Source organism: Melanaphis sacchari, unplaced genomic scaffold (genome assembly GCF_002803265.2).
Source record: "Melanaphis sacchari strain LSU unplaced genomic scaffold, SCAv2.0 Contig76_pilon_pilon, whole genome shotgun sequence".
NCBI classification, from domain to species: domain Eukaryota; kingdom Metazoa; phylum Arthropoda; class Insecta; order Hemiptera; family Aphididae; genus Melanaphis; species Melanaphis sacchari.
The window spans coordinates 684785-700258 of NW_020271544.1; the positions used below are offsets into that span (position 1 = coordinate 684785).

At 23.8% G+C, this 15474-nt stretch overlaps 1 protein-coding gene across 3 annotated transcripts in view; it reads right to left on the minus strand.

The window, feature by feature from the left end:
* LOC112601243 (arrestin domain-containing protein 3-like) overlaps positions 1-15474 on the minus strand; it is a 79269-nt gene that overhangs the window by 56856 nt on the left and 6939 nt on the right. For 2 of the 3 annotated variants that reach the window (XM_025348733.1, XM_025348731.1), the window contains exon 1: positions 7299-7381. The exons of the other annotated variant lie outside the window; for it this stretch is intronic. The gene's annotated coding sequence lies outside the window, so the exon portion shown is untranslated. Of the gene's footprint in view, positions 1-7298; positions 7382-15474 lie in introns of those variants that run through there. 3 annotated transcript variants of the gene reach the window in all.

Consider the following 15474-nt stretch of genomic DNA (forward strand, 5'->3'; position numbering starts at 1 on the left):
ACACAGATAATTGTTTGTGTTTTTGATTAGATGGTATTTTTTTCAATAATGTAATGAAAAAAAAAGTGCAAAAATGTTAAAAAAGAATTCTATTGAAAGCTTTATTCTTTACCACAGCAACACATAAAAATAACCCCCCTCGTAGATGTAATATTATGAAATATATTTTCTTTAAATGGAATTTTATTGATTGTAAAATTATATTTTATACATTTTATGACATTTAGAGTAAAAGCTATTTTTCTATATTTCGTTACTTTCAAATATAAGTTTCATTGAATTTACAAAAACATTATTCACATCATAACAGTTTATTTTTTTTATGTAGCACTGAATACATTTTAAATATTTTACATAGTAATATTAAATTTTGTAATGCCTTTTCAAAAATTAGATTATTGCATACTATATATGAATTCACTTATACAAAAATACAAAATATGCTACTATATTTGTTTATAAATGTATACGCATATCTGAAAATACTAATTGAATATTTTTATCTATATATTTTATATGTACAAATAATAGAAATAATAATAAAAACTGTTGGCAATTAATATTGTTTAAAAATTACAATTTTCAAATGTTCATAGCTTACTTCACAATTAAACTCATCAAAAACTTATGTGGAGCTATAAAATATGTTTGCCTGTTTAATTTGTTAAAAGGTCAATTAACTTAAATATTAAACTTAACAGATGTAAATTCTTCTAAATACATAAACTTTGTTGTTATGTATTAGCAATAAACAGAAAAAATTCAGGTGAGTACGATGTCCTCTTAATAATAAAATACAAGCGAGTTTATATGCTTTTGTGACATTGTGAATTCGTGAAGATTTGTTACCTTATACATTGATATTATACATACATTCTTGTAAATTAGAAAAAGCTGTTCGTGAAATGCATGGTTTGAAAAATATATAACTGATAAAACTTTAAGTTATAAAAGTTTATAGAAACTTCATATGAATATTTTGCTTTTCTGCAGTAGATATGTAGTCATTTCAATGTCTTCCATTTTTAAACCTACTAAATCAAAGATGTAAGAAACGCTGCTTAAGCCCCACTAGAGACTATATATTTTACTTGAATATGATGATATATATATAAATCCTTCAAATAGTGTATGAGGTACACTGAAGGGAGATTAGTAAACAAAATCATTAGGCTTATTATAGTAATAATAGACGACAGTAATCCCAAAATACGTTAGTATACCATTTGTAAGCAGAATACCAGGGGAATTATTTTCATTTGTCGTAAAATATAAACAATTTGATTAAAATTAACTTTGTTAAAAAAATTGAATAAAAATACAAACATTTATTTACATTTCTTAGATTCTGAGCAGAGCTAAGAGTGTATTGATTTTATAATGATGTGTATTTACTTGTTAATTTTAGTGTCGGAAAACAATTTTTCTAGTATAAAAAATGTTTTATTTGTCAACTTTGAGAAGAAATTGGATCTAGTAGGTACTTTTGGTAAATAAAAAACAAGAATTCTCAGTAAAATAATAAACAAAAATAAAAAATATCGCCAAGAACATAATCAGTAACTATTATTCTATACCTACTGTAGATTTTGAGCGCACCTCGTCATTGAGTATGTCACACTATTAAATGTATTAAATTTGATCGTAATAATAAACTATAAGGTTACCAAGATTAATAATAATTTTAGAATCTTACCAAATATTTATGCTCCCTTCGACGATTATTTTATTAAATACTGAGAATTTTCAATTTTTACCTCTCAAATATAACAGATATCTCTCGAAGAAAATTTAGAATTTATAAAAATAACAACTCTCAGTGAAATGGATAACTTCATACAGATGTCCAATCATCTTGATTACGCCACAATATTACAATAGGTATAAAATAATGTGTAATAGGGTACAAGCTGATTTACGGGTGTTCATCACTTATATCAGTTGTGTTATTAATAATAAATACGTTTATGTTTATACCCTAAAGCATAGTCAAAAACTTATATAAGTTATCAAATTATAGTAATACTATATATCGCATTGCATAAATAAGGATGAAATATATATAATATCACTTGTAAAATCAAAATTCATAGAGTTCAGATGTTTTAGCTGTATAAAACTCTAAAAATATAGTAAGCAATAACTAACTTCGTTTGAAAATCCATTATTTCACATAGGTATTATCTAAAATTGCTTATTTTGTAAGTTAATATTATATGCAACTCTCTATTATGATTATTACAGTTTAAAATTATAATTAAGTAGTTAAAATTTCTAAGCTATATGATTAATACATTAATTATGGTGTATACTTAAATATATATTATTTTTCTATGAAAGTACTTATGATAATAGTGAACTATTTTTATAAAATTATAAACAATAATCAATTTATTTTTGTTTTTAAGATTCAGTTGAAGCAAACATCATACAAGCTTATAACATAATATATTATATTACATGATATTATAATAAAACGTCGGAGTTAATGTAATTATATTTTTGAAACGGATTTTTGTTTTAATTATTTCGTTGCTTTATTATTTTTCGTGGTTGTTTTAACAGATTGTGGTTAGTGGTTTAGGTTTAAAACATTTAAACGAACAAACATTTAATCCTCCGCAATTCAAGGTCGAGTTTAGGTTAGTTTTTTGTTATAACGAAAAATGAAATTCAAGTGCATGAAATTATTGAAGCCATCATTAGATATTATAAACAAATATATACAAGTGACCTTTAATTAGCATTAAAGTAAATTTATTAAAAGTTTTCCAATTTAAATTAAATTTTTTGAACTGTGTTTGATTAGTAATTTGTAAGAAATAATAGTATAAAGTGCAACTTTTTATTAAAAATTTATTTTTATTTTTGAGCATAACTACAAAGTTTAATCAAAATCATGTCACTGGTTTACCTACCCAATATATATATATATATAACTATATACAATATAAATGTAATTGTATTTTTTTTACATCTGTTAAAAATGTGATTTTTTTTACTTTTGTAATATTATTACGTTTAAATTATAATTCATATTTATTCGTAAAATTTTATCTTCAAAGTATATCACTAATAAATCAATCTTTATTGATATCATTACTATGATCATGGAAATTACAAAAATATTTTTTTAAAACCAAAAGAGTACCCACAGAAAAAGTAACGTAATATAATAATGTAGACTTTTAATAGTAGGAACACTTATCTATTTTACCAATTTATTATTATCTTTATGATGATTGTTTACCATTTGAGATATTTTGGCATTCTGTACGCGCTGATACACGCGTGACTTACGTGACATCCCTTTTGTAAGCCTAACAAAGCGCATGACCACCTCTGCTCACCATTCACAACATGTGTATGTGTCCCGTTTGTATACGGGGATAAGTTATAGGTGATTTCAACATTTCAGTTGTTACACCTCTACCTCTCTCCCCTAACAATCATAAATTATAAAGCCACTGTTGTTAATTATTCTTGTCGGGGTTCAGGCAGTATTGGTCGGCGGAGAACAGTTTCTGAAAATTACACGTCCAAAATTCTGTGGTGGTGTAGTAATATATTATTAGGCGCCAATCATGTGATTCTACTGCGGTGTTTATTATATATACGAGGTACCTAGACATCAGTCGACGTAATCAATTTTTATAGTCCAAGGAGTTGCACGCTCAAATCACGTGTAACCCAAAAACATAAGTTTAAAACCATTTTTTTCAACTCAAAAATTTTAAAACACATAAAAGGTTTCTAAATTCTTTAATAAAAAAATAAATAAATATTTTGTAATTTTGGTTTTTATAGTTTTAATATTATTTATGTCAAAAATAAAATTAATGTTAAGTATTTTGTTAAGGTTTTTTGATCGTTTCATATTTTTAACAATCAATATGGAATATAACTGATTATATATTTTTTCATGTCATTTTAAAATACATTTAAATCAAAATATTTTTAAATAAATGCATTTTTATGAGAGAGAAATCAACGACTGGCCATTTTTCCCCTTTATAACAGATAATGAAAAAAACATTACGAATATAACAAAGATCTTTACTTGTTATTTGTTGACTTTAAGCAAGCTTATGATAGTATTAAGTATTAATAGAAATCAACCGAGGACTGCTTTGAACAATTTTGACATTCCTAAGAAACTGGTAAGATTAATCAAAATATGTAACTCAAACATCTTTTGTGTGATTTGGTTTTAATGATAATTTTCGCCAGAATTCGAGATTGAAGTTGGACTAAAACAAAAGGATATGTTATCAATACTTTCATTTAACTTATCACTTGAGAAGATAATAAGAGATTTAGCAGACATACATTGTATAAAACTTAATAGAAATCTGATCATTTTCGCGTATGCAGATGACATTATCATATTAAGCATCATTCAATTGGATTTAATACAAACTATAGAAAAATTAATCCCAACCCATAGAAAATAATATGCTCAACGAAGTATAGCAAAGAATTAATGCAGTCAACCCTGTGAATATTTAGCAACGAATAAAATGCTTAGATCTAAAATACTGTCATGAAAAAAGGAAAGAAAATCTATGCACTTACTATAAAAGACAAATTGTCATGTATGCTTGTGAAACACGGTCAATAACTAAGAAAGACGAAAATCCATTATTGCATTTTGAAAGAAAGGTATTAAGAAAGATTTACGGACCAACAAGGAATCCAATTATGGGATAATATGAAAGGAAAAAATTCAGAATCAAAAAAATTATACAATAAGCCAAGTATAAAAAATATGTTATATACCAAAAGACTTGGGTAAGTCAGAATGTATGGCGAGTAGACAGAAAAATCATAAAAATGTGACAATAAGAACTTTATCTGGAAAACAACCTCGGCATGGAAGACCTCGGCATCGGTGGCTGGATAGGGTAATGAAATACATTAGAGTGATTGACGAAGTTAAGATGCTAGAGTACTCATAAGATTGAGAAAGATGGAAAAGTTTGGTTGAATCTGCTAAGAGCCTGAATGACTCGTAAAGCAATAATAAAAAAAAAAAAAGTTAAAATAAATAGACAATAGTCAAAAACAAGATAGCTGACAACGCCACATAAATATAATACCAATTTATAGGTTACAAAATATAAGTGGATATTCAGTATATTGTTGCTATTTCAAAATATAAACATTAATCAAAAACAAGATAGCTGACAACAACACATAAATGTAATCACACAAATTATTTTAAAGTTTAAGTATAGAAGTTGAGTTTTATGTAGAATCGTATTGTCGTATAAATATTATAAAATTATGTATTTTTACAAGTTTTAAAATTAGATTCAACTCGTGTATGTACGTATATATAAATTAACAAAATAAAATATATGTTATTAATTAATCCAATTAGTGCAAGGAACATATTTTTACCAAAAATGGATTTATGTATTTTTATTTTATTTTTAGTTATACTATTTTATGAAATATTTCTTAGATTTTATTCATATACATACAATAAAACGATAATTATCAATTTTATATAACTCAAATTATTTCTGATTTTGGCGTTCAAACGGTTGTGAACTAATGGTAAGCATACACAAAGAGACATGTCCATTTATCATTTTTCATAGAAAATCAATTATCAACTAAGTAAGTCGTTAATTATTATTTAAGACTCTTTTGTTTTATTTTTATTTTATGATATTATTATTTATTATAATCAAAAAAATAAATAAAAACATCGACACACAGCATTATGAAATGTGTATCACAATTAACCGAATCTTGTAAACCAAAACGGTACTCGAGTGGTTGAATCAAAAAATTTTAAAAATAAATTTCTAAGACATGTCTCCTGAGTATATGGTACGAATTTTCGATCGAATAGGCTCCATCATTTCGTACAATAATTAGGTAACTTCTTAGAAAACGCCATGACCCAACTGTCTTGTAAACAATTCAAAAAAACTTAGAAAAGAGTATGCCTTTAAGATTTTTCTTCGAAATTTCTTTTGATTCCTCTAAGGACCTATAAAGTTAGTAGATTAGTACTTCCTACTCATGACCTCCCACTAATGAAAAAAAAAACTACAGGTCTGTTGGCTGTTATTATCAAATATTTTGTCGATATAAAACATTGGAGTACACTGCACACATAAATCTTAACTCCCTCTTACTAGTTAACAATATTTTAATATCGTACAATATTAAAATTTAAAATAGAATACTAAAATTTTGTCTGAGTATAAATAAAAAAAATTATGCATAAAAATATATATTCGTGGTAGTAGGCTGTAACCACTATATAATTAGAAGTTAAATGCTAAAAACTAATAAAAACGATCATAAAAAATATAGGAAAATATATATACCTTTGCTGTATATCAGGTGTCGAATGGGTCACTGTTATAGATGTGTTAAATTTAAATTCAATGATGTATTATCGACTGTTATGTACGAAAAACGATTCTAAACAGAGACGGTCTGTTAGAATGTCAGCATATATCTCAAAGTATTTTTCATGATTATAACTATTAAAGTAATTTATTTTATTTTTAATATTATGTAAGTTTTTATTCCGAAAATATTGTATTTATTAGTGGTAAGTTGTTATAAAAATATATATCTATACCATATTATATATCCACATATATCAACTCAAAACTTAGTAACATTTTTCCGTAAATTCCATAAAACAGAAAATATAGATTAAAATATAAATAAATAGTATTTTAAAATAAATATAAAATGTCATTGCATATAGTAAAATTTATAATCAAATAATACATGTAAAAGTTTTAAGTCTCCATGAATAATGTTTTTGATTTATAGCACAATAATAATATCGTTATACGTTGTTAAAAAAAAAGTATTTTTTCAAAATGTAAAAATAAAATGTCTATAAAATATCGTTGTTTTGTAACTATATTTTCAAATTTTAATTTTAAATTAAATACTCATTGCAAAACGTATAAAGAATATTGTATTAAACCTTCAAACATTTATACTTTAGTGATTTGTTTTTAAATTATAAATATAATTTAATTATCAATAAAAACCTGATATAGAGTAAAAATTCCCGTTTTTCTTTATTTTTTGTTTTTTTTTTTTTTTCAAAAACCATTCTTAAAATTGAAAATTTAAGCATTTTATTAACTATTTATCGTGTAAACATAGACCATTGTTTACCGTTTTTCACTCGAGCAAATTTAAGAAACTCAGATTCAAAAAATTGAATTTGTGTATTAGGTCCAACGGTTATATTGATATTTTTTAAGGACTACGGATCTATATGACGTGTACTACTGTGTAGTTTAACATACCTCTTAACCCGATAGATATGTATTGTCTCATTTACATATATCTTCACCCAACGTGAAGCTAACTTAGTAGAGTGATGAAAGATATTTAATACATCGATCGCCGTCGTAACTAAAAACATTATAGACGGAATTAAGACAAGCATTATACGAATATTATAATATATTACTAGAGGTCATATTATAATCAAATATCATTTGTACTGCAATATATTATATATTTTATATTGTTGTTCTTTAAGCTTATGGCAACCGGTTTAGAAATATCTATTCATATCGTGTAGTGAGGCTGTATTATTCGTCAACTGCACCTACTGCGAATGTTTTCATAACAAACGGATCATCGTTGATATGAATATAATAAAATATATTAACCGCTATATTATGAATTACGAACTCAAGGACTGTATAACGTTTGTATTTCACACAGTATATATTGTATAAAGGGGACATAAAGTCGATAGTTTCCCCAGCAGCTATATTTTAAAGGTGTGTTTTTTTAAGTTTTTTCCTAAGATTCATAAATACAAAAATACACCCTTAAATTGGTATTATTTATTTTCAATTTGGTAAATAATGGATGTATATTTTATAAACATTAATTTTTATTTTGAATAATATCTATAAGCTATAAAAATTAAATAAATAAATTACGTTAAGGTTTATATGAATTACAATCATACTTAAATCATTATTAATATTGAAAGTAATTTTTCAATATTCGTTATAAATCAATAAAATAATTTTATATTAGCTTCAATATATTTGACCAAATTATTTTTCATAAATCTGACTATTCAACGATGAACTATATTAAAATAAGCGAAGAAAAGTAGGTTTCAATTATTTTGGAGTTTATATCTCAAAATATATTTTCTTCTATCGCCATATTGCATTTTAAATGTTTGATATTCCAAATCAAGCGGAAAAATACAATATGGCGTACTTCTAGTATTTTTACAGTCTTGTTTGACTTGCATAAATTTTACAGTGTGGGCGCCTTTGAACTACATTTTATAATAACACATAAAAGGAATGTCTGTGTTTTGTCTATTACATTTAAAATGTTTGTTACGAATATATTAACAATTGATTTGTTTGAATAAAGCGTACAAAATTCCGATTTGTAACAACAGATTATATTATATCTTAATTAAATTTGAGAGGTTAAAAAACAAAATAAAATAGATATAAAAAAATTCATAATATATAACTAGGTAGAATACGAAAAATAAAAATAAAACAATAGCAACTAATTTTTTCTAATATATTTAGTTACAACTAATAGTAAATGTGTAATATATAAACTTGCTTAGTTTTAATGTATATATTATATTACAATACAAACTTATTTACGTTATATACGTTTTCGACGATTATTTTATACATAAATTTAATTTTCTGAACTAGTTTATTTATCTCAAAACAAATAATTTAGTTATATTACCAGGATATAGTTTAGTAAATTTTAACAAATGTGTATTATCAAAATGTAGCATTTTGTTTATTGATAAAATCGTTTACAGCATATTAATAAAATGTCATAAATTCATAATGTTATATATATTTTATCTACATGATCACAAACGTGTTGTGGATCACAGCATCCCATGAAATCGTGCCATATTAAATTTCTATACTAAACAATTATAAATGCGACTTCAGTACACTGCAGGGTGAAAAAATATTCTCCGATATAGATTTTATATTTTGTGGCAAACTATCCAAATGATAAATTAATTTATACTTAAACTTTAAATTTTTTTTTTTTTTTTTGAAGAAAAAACGTGTGTGATTTAATTATTATGCACAAATTTTAATACATGTGACGACTGACGATTATGTGACTGTACGAATAATAATTATTTCGTTAAGATATTGGTGTATATTTAATATTTATTACTTTAAAATTAAGTGTAAAATTGATAAAGCTTATTATTTAATATCCACCACCTTGACTTTTGAATATTAGTTTTCAGGTAAAATATAGAGACAGCACAGAGTTGCAGATCGCTTATTAAAATAGTTTTGCAATTGATTGGGTTTTATTTATATTCTTAAATTATATGATAAATTGACTATCATAAAAAATTAGAAATATTTTATGAAAATTAAATTTAACAATATATTTTATTGACTATAATTCACTACTATATTCCAGTAAAAAATATAGTAGTTCTTTATATTATTTTCTTGTAGCCAAACAGATATCCTTAAAACTCAAAGGAGTGTCACATATAACTTTTATTATAATAATTATAATAGTTGATTTATTATTTCTACTTCTAAACCAAATTAAGCATACCTATTTAAGCAACAACACAAATTATAAATATGTCATTAATCGTTACGAATAAATTATTGAAGATATTTTTCTTATAAATAACAATTATTATCAAATGTATATTAACTAATCATTATATTATAGATAAACTATAAAATTATTTATACAACCAAAATTTCTTATAACACTTAAATAGGTAATTACATCCTAATAACTACTTGAAATTATATATTATTTTAAACTAAACACATGTATAGTTTAATTATTTAACTATAACCGTTAAATTTCATAACTTCTATTCGTTAATTATTTTTTATGAGCTTAATTTTAATACATAAATAAATCAGTGAATAAAAAAAAGCTAATTAGATCAATCGAAATATATGGATCAGCATCTTTTTATAAGAGCAGTTAATTATATTATATTATTCTAAGTGTAATAATTCATGGAAAGTGATTTTAACTAATATTTGTATACATAATAAAATTATAATATAATATTATTAATTATTGTTATTATCTTGCAAGTAAATTCTAAGTACCAACGCACACCACAAAATTATGTAAATGTATTCATTATATAGTTACCTTAAAATTTAATTTTGTATAGAAAATGATAATATACGTCATAATACTGAATATAAGTTGCGAGTAATATATAGTCAAAAAATGATGCGTGAAATATATTCCAGTTTTTTGCTGTTTTTTGTTAGTTTTTTTTCCAATTATTTAAAAAAAAAAAAAAAACTGCGACTATTTCTACTTGCCAACAATGTGCCAGCTACATCAAGAGCATATTTATGGAGCCCAGTGGCCATATTTATGTATTTTGTTTATACCGTTTTAGATTTAACAGTAATAGTGTGCGCTGAAACTCCACTAGTACTTTTACATAGAAAATCGACGGAGCGTATGATGCACACTGAGAGCTCATGGTATTTCCATGGTATTACCCAGAGCATACAAATTGAATGTAAAACACTACGTCAGTTCATTGAATGTTGATTAATTCGAATACGTTGTTCCTACTAAGTGCAAAAAGTGTGAAAAATAAAAATAAAAATTATCAGCATTAACTCTTTTTTTGTAGTATCGTTGAATCGGATATGAAATAGTAGTCTATGATAAATTGATAGTTGCGAGACAACATTTAATGTAATATTTCACAGTAAAAAATCAAACATACCTATTTATTAAAATATATAATTATTTATAGGATATAACTTATAGCTGGTCATACTAATTGTTTCTAAATACCATTCTGAACTACATAAATTAAGTTTACTACCAAAAACAACCCTTATGTTAAAAATTTAATTTTAATTTTTTTTCACTACCAAAACTGTTTTTAACACAAAACTAAAACACTTCATAATTAAGCTAAAATAAAAAAATCACATAAATTATTATATTATATTAAAGGTTTAAAATACAAGCGTGCATTACAATTCTGAAGCTAGTATTATATATATTGAAATAACCTACATCGTCAATCATTGTTGCGTAAACATAATAATAATATTTTTGTTACCACATTTAATATAATCGTTTTCAAAACATAATATGAATAAATATAAGTATTCTATGCAAGTGTGTGTACCAAAATCGTATATAAAAATGACAAACTGCAAATTTTATTTCACCGTCAATAAAAAATTATCCTGAAACTTCTTCACTTTAAACCAGCAAATTATATGAAATATTATAATTCGATTTAATTTTATAACGCAATAAATTGACACAAAACACAAACTATAATAATACGATCAAAAAGACAATAATGATGAAATGAAAATCGGCCGAATAGCTGTTTGGGTTTCTTGAAAATATAAGTATTTTGTACCTTGAAGAAAAATTATGAGTAGAGGAATAGGTACAAAAGCATGATATTACGTTTAATGATCTCTATATATAATTAACCATTATTCTTGTATAATTTTCGTGTTACCGATTTTTTATGACTCGTTTCATATTATTTAGACTAAATAGTATTTCTAGAAAATAAAATTATTATTATAAAATTCCTCTAAAAATACGTATAAGTACTTCAAAATTAAAATGTCCTTTTTTTTTATCACATTTTTGTATATTTAAGTTTTTTTTAAATTAAATTAAATTTTAAATAATTAACTTGTTGTAAGTTATGTATATATATATATTTACACTCCGACAACTATTAGCATTTAAAACAATTTAAATTTGTATTAAAATTGCATTACCGTGGAGATTATTTAGTAATCATGATCTACGCTAAGTATATGCATAATAATTATTTATCGTAGTTACTGTATACATTAAGTAAGAAGAATATTTAAGGTATTATAATCCCACCGTGATATAAAAATATTCTTTGCATCATTTAATAAATGAGGACGATAATTAAACAAATCTAGATAATTATAATACTATAATAATGCTTGCATTAAATTTAGTTAATACACAACCATCAATTAATACATTTTTAGGATATAGCTGAAAAAAGAGCATTTCGAAAAAAAATCATTTGAAAATACACTTATAATTATTATTTTAACTTTTTTTCAATATAATGTGTAATTATGATCTATTTATTCAAGATAATAAGCTTGGTATATACTATATTATATGTTTTACATCTTAAGCATAATATAATATCACAGAATATTATTTAATTAATATTTTCCAGATTTTATTGCTTACCTATGGACATAACTAACCTATCAACCTAAGCTTACTCAGCACTGAGCAATATAACAGTTTAAGATTTAAATATTTATTTATTTATTGCTTCAGTTTGTTTAATTTTATCATGTCATTAATTTTTATGCATCACACAACGCATAAGCGAACATAATATTATCTAATATGAAATTTAATAGGAAAAAAATTATCCTTTGCGTAGAATCCAAATGATTGTATGATTGCAATGTTATTATTATTGTACGATGGAAAATCTAATACTTGTCTCTCTAATAATCTGAACTTTGAATTTTAGAGTTTTTTAGTTTTTAACTTTACATACTTTTATAAGGTAACAGGGTGATTAGTATTAAATATCATTAAAATTTTAATTATTTTAAATTTTTATTTTCACAAGACTAGAGATTATAAAATATAGTTTTAAATTATCGTCTACCACTTGATAGTTTTTTATTTTGATTTGTGAAGTTTTTCTAAAGCTTCCTCAAATTTCATCCTAAAACATAAGTCTACTATTTTTGCCTTATCACGTTCAGTATTAAGTGATTCTGATCCACCGTATTAAAGTACACAGAGTTTAATAACTTTTAATTTGCCCAGTTTTAATTCTTTTGAAAGTATGTAGACAAATATTCTGTTAGTAATTTATAACCGGTAATTTTAATATTTAGATCACCTGCCAAAAAGAAGTTCTAAATATTTGATAATTTCTATCGTTCTTTCTTATTTTCGCTCAATAATTCTATATCCCAAATGGAGTATATAGATTTCAAAAATGTCAATTTATAAATTTCATAATATCTCTAACAATGGTATAAAGTATTTTATATACTGTCTAATATTAACTCTATATTCTCATTTCTTTGCAGAATTAGTGGAGCTTTATTGACGAGGATTTGTAACCACTAGATTAAAAAAAAACTTGATTATACATGTTATTCCATATAGTTTGATGAAGTTTTTGAAGGTACAATTTTGTATAATGAGTATCTCCTGCTTTGTTTGCCACAATATAGGTACCTACACTAAAGCTATTATAAAGATGTAGTAGAACCCTTACTATTTCCAGCTCAAAATTAAATAGATGCTAATTTTGATTATATTTTTTTCACTTCAAATTGCTACTGATAATTTAAGTAACTATTAATATTGTCTTATGGATTCTTTGAGTGTTCTTCATTTAATATACTTTTATTGAAAATTCGTAAGTCTAATGTTATATACGATTCTTGATTAAATTATACTTAAGTACTTTAGAATATTTGATTACTATTCTAGTAAAGACAGCTAACAAATCAAGGAAATATAAAATATTTAATATCATAACACCCATGAAATTTATTTATTAAAACTACGTCATATACATTTATTTGAACCTTCCAATTTTTGTAAAAATAAAATATATATATATATATATATATTTAATAGTTTTTAACCGTTCTAAGACGTAATTCTACAGTTAAGCTTAATGCACTTATTGATTTTCATTTTAACAGCATTTCTTTTATAAATATTTCGTTATATTTATTTTATCGTATATATTAGATACATTGTGTAAATATTATCATTTAAATTGAAAAATTTTGTAAAAATATAATCAGTAGATACTAGATTATTGATTTTTTGTCCAAGTGTCATTGGTCGAACGAAAATTTAATTAGCTATATAACGATCAACCACAACAAAAACGAATTACGTAAAATTAAAATCTCAAAAAAAAAAAACCTCCAAACTTTAGCCATTATATATATCGTTTAACATCATTACATCTATTATACAGACAACATTGTGTAACACTCCTAATGTTTTGGTTTAAAACAGTCAGACGTTTCTTGCAATAGCTAAAGCTATTAACGCAAACTTTAATTACTTATTTACAAAAACACACCAATTACATAAAAGTTGATTTTTTTTTAATAGTTGAATAATTAGAAATTAAAATGAAAAATAATATAAATATGTAATACTAATATTTTAATATAGGTAGAGCTTTTACTAAGTAAGTAAATAAACAATACAATGTTACCGCGCTGTTATACTATAGGTGTTGAGTGAACTTTGTCATTGAAGAATAATTCACTGTAATGTATGTATTAAATTTAACTTCAATCATATATTATAGCATATGATGAACTATTCTGATTGAAAGCAATTTGTCAGCCTATATGAATTATTTAATAACGTCTAAATTTGAACTTCAAAAGTCTACAAAAAAAAAAAAAAAAATGTTTATACATTATTTTTAAGATTTTTTTTTAGTAATATAAGCTACTAGTAATATAAGCTACTTATTACCAGAAGCGGATCTGAAGCTTGGTTAAAGAGGGGGGGCGAATAGAGATATTTTTGAGTGATACATAAAATACAATGAATATTTGACCGTAATATAATTAATTAATAAAAAAAGAAGTACAATTAAATTAAATTACCTTCAGTTAAGTTAAAAGATAACAAAAAAATAAAATGTAACTAGATAAATTAAAAGTTAACATGGAAAATAAAATTAACTTAACTCAATTAAAAAAAGTTAATTTTTTTTTTTTAAGACACAATGAATATAATTCTCATTCATTTTTAAATTTTCCAAAGAGTTTATATATTTCTAATTCAATTTTTTTTTATTTTCCAAAGAATTTTTATAATTCTTTATTAAATTTTATATTTTCCAAAGAAATTGTATAATTTTTTATCAATTTTTAAATTTCCCAAAGAGTTTGTATAATTTTTTATCAATTTTTATATTTTCCAAAGTGGTTATATAACTCTCATTCAGTTTTTTTTTATTTTCCAAAGAGATTTTATAATTCTCATTCATTTTTTTTTATTTTCCAAAAAGGTTATAAAATTATCAATCAATTTTTTTTATTTTCCAAAGAACTTGTATAACTCCCGATTAATTTTTTTATTTTCCAATGAGTTTGTATAATTTTTTATCAATTTTTATATTTTCCAAAGAGGTTATAAAATTATCAATAAATTTTTTTATTTTCCAAGGAACTTGTATAAATCCCGATTAATTTTTTTATTTTTCAAAGAAGTTATATAACTCTCATTCAATTTTTTTTATTTTCCAAAGAGGTTATAAAATTATCAATCAATTTTTTTTTATTTTCCAAAGAACTTGTATAACTCCCGATTAATTTTTTTATTTTCCAAAGAGTTTGAATTCTTTATCAATTTTTATATTTTCCAAAGAACTTGTATAAATCCCGATTA